Source organism: Apium graveolens, chromosome 7 (genome assembly GCF_009905375.1).
Source record: "Apium graveolens cultivar Ventura chromosome 7, ASM990537v1, whole genome shotgun sequence".
In the NCBI taxonomy this organism is placed as follows: Eukaryota; Viridiplantae; Streptophyta; class Magnoliopsida; order Apiales; family Apiaceae; genus Apium; species Apium graveolens.
The window spans coordinates 115,179,756-115,186,639 of NC_133653.1; the positions used below are offsets into that span (position 1 = coordinate 115,179,756).

The window sequence follows — 6,884 nt, forward strand, 5'->3', positions numbered from 1 at the left end:
GAGGGATAAAATCATGGGGTAATGGGAAAAGAATTCGTGGGTTTATGGGCTGTAATGGGTTTTTGTGTTTTTGTTTTTTTTTTTTTTCTGAACTGTAAAAAAAAATTCTGGAACTCGACCCCTGCGCGGCCGCTCAGCATTTCTGCGCGGGCGCGCAGAGGGTCTCTGGAATTTTTTTTTTTCAGCCCCTGTTTTCTTATTTTTTTTGTGTTTTTGGATAGGTTATTAACTTCTAAGGGTTCCTGTAACAACAATTCATGGGTTGCCTCCCACGCAGCGCTTCTTTTTCGTCATTAGCTTGACGTTCCGTTCCTTTCTCACGTAGTCAACAAAATGGCACTAACCACCTCTCGGTTTGCCATGTCCCCATAGTAGTGCTTCAACCGCTGACCGTTAACCTTGAATGCTTGGTCCGAATCATTCTCAAAAATTTCCACCGCTCCATGTGGAAACACAGTTTTGACAATAAAAGGTCCAGACCACCTTGATTTCAACTTCCCAGGAAAAAGTCGGAGCCGAGAGTTGAATAACAGAACTTGTTGCCCTGGCACAAACAACTTAGGATGTAGCTTCCTATCGTGCCACCTTTTCACCTTTTCCTTATACATTTTGTTATTCTCGTACGCTTGAAGTCGAAATTCATCAAGTTCATTAAGCTGAAGCATTCTTTTCTTACCAGCTGCATCTAAATCCAGGTTCAATTTCTTCAATGCCCAGTAGGCCTTATGCTCAAGCTCCGCCGGTAGATGACATCCCTTACCGTACACCAACTGAAACGGTGACATCCCAAGTGGAGTTTTGTATGCTGTTCTGTAAGCCCAAACAGCTTCATCGAGCTTTAAAGACCAATCCTTCCTTGATGGACAAACAACCTTCTCTAGAATGCGCTTTATCTCTCTGTTAGACACTTCCGCTTGACCATTTATTTGCGGATGATAGGCAGTAGCTACTCGATGATTCACATTATAACGCTGCATCATAGAAGTGAACTTACGGTTGCAAAAATGTGATCCTTCATCACTTATGATTACCCGAGGTGTTCCAAACCTTGTGAAAATTTGCTTATAAAGAAAATTTAGCACTGCCTTTGCATCATTTGTCGGTAAAGCTTTAACTTCGACCCATTTTGAGACATAATCGACTGCCAGCAAAATGTACTGTTTATTGCAAGACGAGATAAAAGGCCCCATGAAATCGATTCCCCATACATCAAAGACCTCGACTTCAAACATCACATTTAATGGCATCTCATCCTTCCTTGACAAATTTCCCACTCTTTGGCAACGATCACACCTTAAAACAAACTGATGAGCATCCTTGAACAAGGTGGGCCAGAAAAAACCTGCTTGCAGAATACGAGCTGCCGTTTTCTCACCTCCATAGTGTCCACCATAAACCGTGGAATGGCAGTCTCGTAATATCCCCTCCGTCTCACAGAACGGGATACATCTCCTGATGATCTGGTTAGCTCCCTGTCTAAACAAATATGGTTCATCCCACATATACCACTTCACCTCATGCAGAAACTTCTTCTTTTGCGCGGATGTCAAATTGGGAGGCATTATATTGCTGACAAGATAGTTTACAATATCTGCAAGCCATGGTTCTTCCTCCTGAATTGCAAACAACTGCTCATCCGGAAAAGATTCATTGATTAACGTCCTATCTTGTGAAGTAGAATCGGGATTCTCCAACCTAGAGAGATGGTCAGCTACTTGATTCTCGGTACCTTTTCTATCTTTGATCTCTAACTCAAATTCCTGAAGTAAAAGCACCCAACGAATGAGTCTCGGCTTCGAATCCTTCTTAGAAACCAGATAGCGAATAGCTGCATGATCAGTGAATACTGTCACTTTCGTACCAAGCAGATAAGATCGAAATTTCTCAAAGCCAAAGACTATAGCCAAAAGCTCCTTCTCAGTAGTGGTGTAGTTCAATTGGGCCCCATTTAAAGTTTTACTCGCATAGTAGACCACATGGAAGAGATTTTTCTTGCGCTGTCCCAGAACTGCACCTACCGCATAGTCACTCGCATCACACATCATCTCAAACGGTTCTGTCCAATCTAGTGCGGTAATAACTGGTGCCGTGATCAAACTCTCCTTGAGAGTCTCGAATGCTGCCAAACATTCATCATCAAATTTGAAAGGCACATCTTTCTCAAGTAAATTGCACAACGGCTTAGATATCTTTGAAAAGTCCTTGATGAATCGCCGATAAAAACCCGCATGACCGAGAAAACTACGGATTCCTTTCACTGAATTAGGTGGGGGAAGATTTTCAATGACTCCCACCTTGGCCTTGTCCACCTCCAGACCTTTGCTAGAGACCTTATGCCCAAGGATAATGCCTTCACGCACCATAAAATGACATTTCTCCCAATTAAGCACCAAATTAGTTTCCACGCATCTTTTGAGTACGGCGCGCAGATTATTCAAGCATTCATCATATGAATGTCCAAAGACGGAGAAGTCATCCATGAACACTTCGACGTTATTTCCAATCATGTCAGAGAATATAGCCATCATACATCTCTGAAAGGTGGCCGGGGCGCCACATAACCCAAACGAAACTCTACGAAAAGCAAATGTGCCAAATGGACAAGTGAAGGTAGTCTTTTCTTGATCCTCTGGTGCAATACAAATCTGATTATACCCGGAATACCCATCCAGAAGACAAAAATACTCATGTCCCGCCAATCTGTCAAGCATTTGATCAATGAATGGGAGAGGGAAGTGATCCTTTCTTGTGGCTTTGTTCAATTTTCTATAATCCATGCATACTCTCCATCCTGTAATTGTTCGAGTAGGGATGAGCTCATTCTTTTCATTTGCGACCACAGTGATACCTCCCTTCTTAGGAACACATTGTACAGGGCTCACCCACGAGCTGTCAGAAATAGGATAAATGATGCCTGCATCTAGCCATTTCAGAATTTCTTTCTTCACCACCTCCTTCATGATTGGGTTCAGTCTTCGCTGCTGTTCCACAGTTGGCTTACTACCTTCCTCTAACAGAATTTTATGCATACAATATGAGGGACTTATCCCTTTGATGTCTGCTATAGTCCATCCTATAGCCGATTTGAATTCTCTTAAAATCCTTAAGAGCTTGTCTTCCTCACTACCTGAAAGGTCAGCTGAAATAATAACAGGTAACGTAGATGAATCACCTAAAAAGGCATACCTCAAGTGTTCAGGTAATGGTTTGAGCTCTAAGGTAGGCGCTTCCTCTATTGATGGTTTGAGCTTCCCTTCAGTGTTCTTGAGGTCAGAAGTACCAAGAGATTCAAATGGTATATCTAGCTTTCGCTTCCAGGGAGAAGCGTTCAGATATTGTAATTGCTCGTTGCTATCTTCATCATCACTGTCAAATTCCCCCACTAAGGCCTTTTCCAATGCATCAGACATTAGCATGTGATCGAGTTCCGAAGTAACCGCAGAATCAATCACATCCACTTTTAAGCACTCCTCATCTTCTGTAGGGAATTTCATTGCCTTGAATACGTTGAAGGTCACATCCTGATCTTGAACCCGCATAGTAAGTTCTCCTTTTTGCACATCTATCAAGGTACGGCCAGTCGCCAAGAAAGGCCTCCCCAAGATTATGGGAATCTTTTTATCTTCCACAAAATCCAGAATAACAAAATCAGCAGGAAAGAAGAGCTTATCCACCTTGACGAGCACATCCTCAACTATGCCCCTTGGGTAAGTAATGGAACGGTCCGCCAATTGTAGCGACATGTATGTGGGTTTTGGATCAGGTAGGTCCAGCTTTTTAAAGATCGACAACGGCATCAGATTAATGCTTGCTCCCAAATCACAAAGGCACTTGTCAAAAGTTAGATTGCCAATGGTGCAAGGAATGGTGAAGCTTCCTGGATCTTTCAGTTTTGATGGTAACTTTTGTTGCAGAACCGCGCTGCATTCTTCCGTGAGAGCAACGGTTTCAAGGTCATCCAGTTTCACCTTCCTTGAAAGAATAGTCTTCATAAACTTCGCATAACTAGGCATTTGTTCCAGAGCCTCAGCGAAAGGTATATTGATGTGAAGTTTCTTGAACACCTCCAGAAACTTCCCGAACTGTCTATCCAGCTTTTGTTGCTGCAATCTCTTAGGAAAAGGTGGTGGAGGATAGAGCTGTTTCTCCCCTGTATTAGCCTCAGGCAGAGTGTGTTCAACAGTAGTCTTCCTTGGTTCCGCCGCTTTCTCCCTTTGCTTAGATTCTTCATCTCGAACTTCAGCTTCGACTTCTTTTGCCTTTTCAGCATCAGCTACTTTTCCGGACCTTAAGGTAATAGCCTTGACTTGCTCTTTAGCTTCCTTCCTGCCTGGTACTTCCGTGTCACTGGGAAGAGTGCCAGGTTGACGATTGAGCACTGCATTGGCTAATTGACTGATTTGATTTTCCAAGGTCTTGATAGAAACCGCCTGACTCTTGCACAACAGCTTAAGTTCCTCAAAATCAGCACTAGTAGGTGCAGCTGCACTTCCCTGTTGAGGATATGATTGTCTTGTAGCATACTGCTGTGGTTGCTGGAATCCAGGTGGGTTAAACTGTTTACTCATTCCTTGCTGATATGGTGGCTGAATAGCATTCTGATTATTTCCCCAGCTGAAATTTGGATGATTTCTGTTGTTAGGATGATAGGTCGCTGGCACAGGCTGCTGTTGTCGCTGATAATTATTCACATACTGAACAGATTCGTTGACAAGAGAACACTGATCCATAGCATGAGATCCTGCACAAAGCTCACAAACCATAGCTATTTGATTAACTCCATACGTAGCCAAAGAATCAACCTTCATTGATAGCGCTTGGAGCTGTGCTGCAATAGCGGTGGCTGCATCAACTTCCAGAATACCTGCTACCTTGCCTGATGTCATCCTCTGAGTTGGGTTTTGATGCTCATTTACAGCCATCGTCTCAATAAGATTGTACGCCTCAGTATAGCTTTTAGCCCATAAGGTGCCTCCAGCTGCTGCATCGAGCATGGGCCGAGATTGAGCCCCCAAACCATTATAAAAAACCAGTGATTACCATCCAATCCGGCATTCCATGATGTGGACATTTTCTCAACATTTCTTTGTAGCGTTCCCAAGCCTCGCACATAGATTCTGTAGGTTGCTGCGCAAACTGAGTAAGAGCACTCCTCATAGCAGCAGTCTTTGCCATTGGATAAAACTTCACCAGAAACTTTTGCGCAAGATCTTGCCACGTAGTGATTGACCCAGCTGGTTCAGAATGTAACCAGTCTTTAGCCTTATCCCTCAATGAGAATGGGAAAAGCCTCAACTTGATAGCCTCATCAGTCACGCCATTATACTTAAAAGTGCTGCAGATCTCGACAAAATTCCTTATGTGCATGTTGGGGTCTTCAGTTGCCGCTCCTCCAAAAGAAACAGAATTCTGCACCATCTGAATAGTGCCCGGCTTGATTTCAAAGGTGTTAGCTTGAATAGCCGGATGAAGGATGCTTGACTGAATGTCATCAATTTTAGGCCGAGAAAAATCCATAAGAGCTGGATCAGCTTGAACAATATGATCTCCCATGTTTACTGGTTCTTTCTGCTCAGTTCCTAAATCCGAATCCTCAAAATCTAACTTCTCCGGTGTATCAAGAACTTCGTCTTTCTCCTCAGCTGTATCTAAGGTCCTCTTGCGAGCACGAGAACGAGTTTGCATAAACGTTTGCTAAAGTACCTGAAACACAACCGAAAAGAGTAATTAACTACTATGTCCTAATCACTGAGTCCTAATGACCAATGATGGTAAGTACATAAACTAAACAAATACGCCGAGTCCCCGGCAGCGGCGCCAAAAACTTGTTAGGGCGAAATCACGCACTAATATTCACGCAAGTATACGCGTTCGCAAGTAATATAGAATACTTTCTAGTTCGTTCCCTCAGAGACTCAGACTAATTTATTGTCTAATTTAACTCACTCACCAATGTATGATTACTTCTCAATGTTAAGATAATAACACTTAAAATTGTTGATTAAATATTAACTATAATTAACTACTTAATTAACCACTTAACTAACACTTCAATTTATCAATAATAAAACACTCATGAGATCACAACTTCATTATTACTTCCTTCTATAGCCATAGTTATTACCTTTAGCATGTGACAGTAATGATATTAATCGAATAACACAAAACTGATAAAAGCCAACTTTCATTGTACTAATACCATTCTACCAAACATCCACAATTAAGATAGAAATTGAATAGTCATCAATTATGTTGAGTTCCTATATGTCTACAGAAATTGACAACACAACGATTTAAGCACAAGTTATTCCTTTTAATTACATAGGGCAAATAAAACTGTTAGAGTTACCCACTAATCATGCACAACGTACATGAACCTATGCTAGCATGGCAAGTTCTAAATCTCAAGATCCACCGTCGCTTCACAAGAGATTAACACCCTATCTTATATGTTCGCGACGCACATAAGACGAATACGCACAACCAATACTAGATATCATGCAATCATCTCACACTAAAGTATTAAACAACTAACTAAATAATTCCATAATAAATCCGTTGCTACCCCATGATCACGATTAGCCCATAATAGAACTTATCGCCATCATGGGTTCATATGAAATCATGATAAACGAACACAAGAAAATAACAACTAAACTAATTATATTAAAACAGAGTACGTCACAAGAGTAAATAAGTCAAAGCAAGAAAACTAGCATCCAACGTTACAACGAAACAAGAATCACAAGAATATATGCTTCCTCTTCGTTGCTGTGTGCTAAATCGGTCTTCTTCCTTATCTCCTTCGCTAAAACACAATCTAAAACATAATCCCCTCTTAATACTCTGTGAAAAACGTCTCAAATCTACTTATATAATAGTCC

The 6,884-nt window shown here is 41.6% G+C and overlaps 1 non-coding gene across 1 annotated transcript; it reads left to right on the top strand.

Moving 5' to 3' along the window:
• The first annotated feature begins 5,053 nt into the window (after nt 1–5,053).
• LOC141675765 (small nucleolar RNA R71) lies at nt 5,054–5,160 on the top strand. The gene has a single exon (XR_012556400.1). It is a non-coding gene; the product is annotated as a small nucleolar RNA R71 (small nucleolar RNA).
• Nucleotides 5,161–6,884: the final 1,724 nt, after the last annotated feature.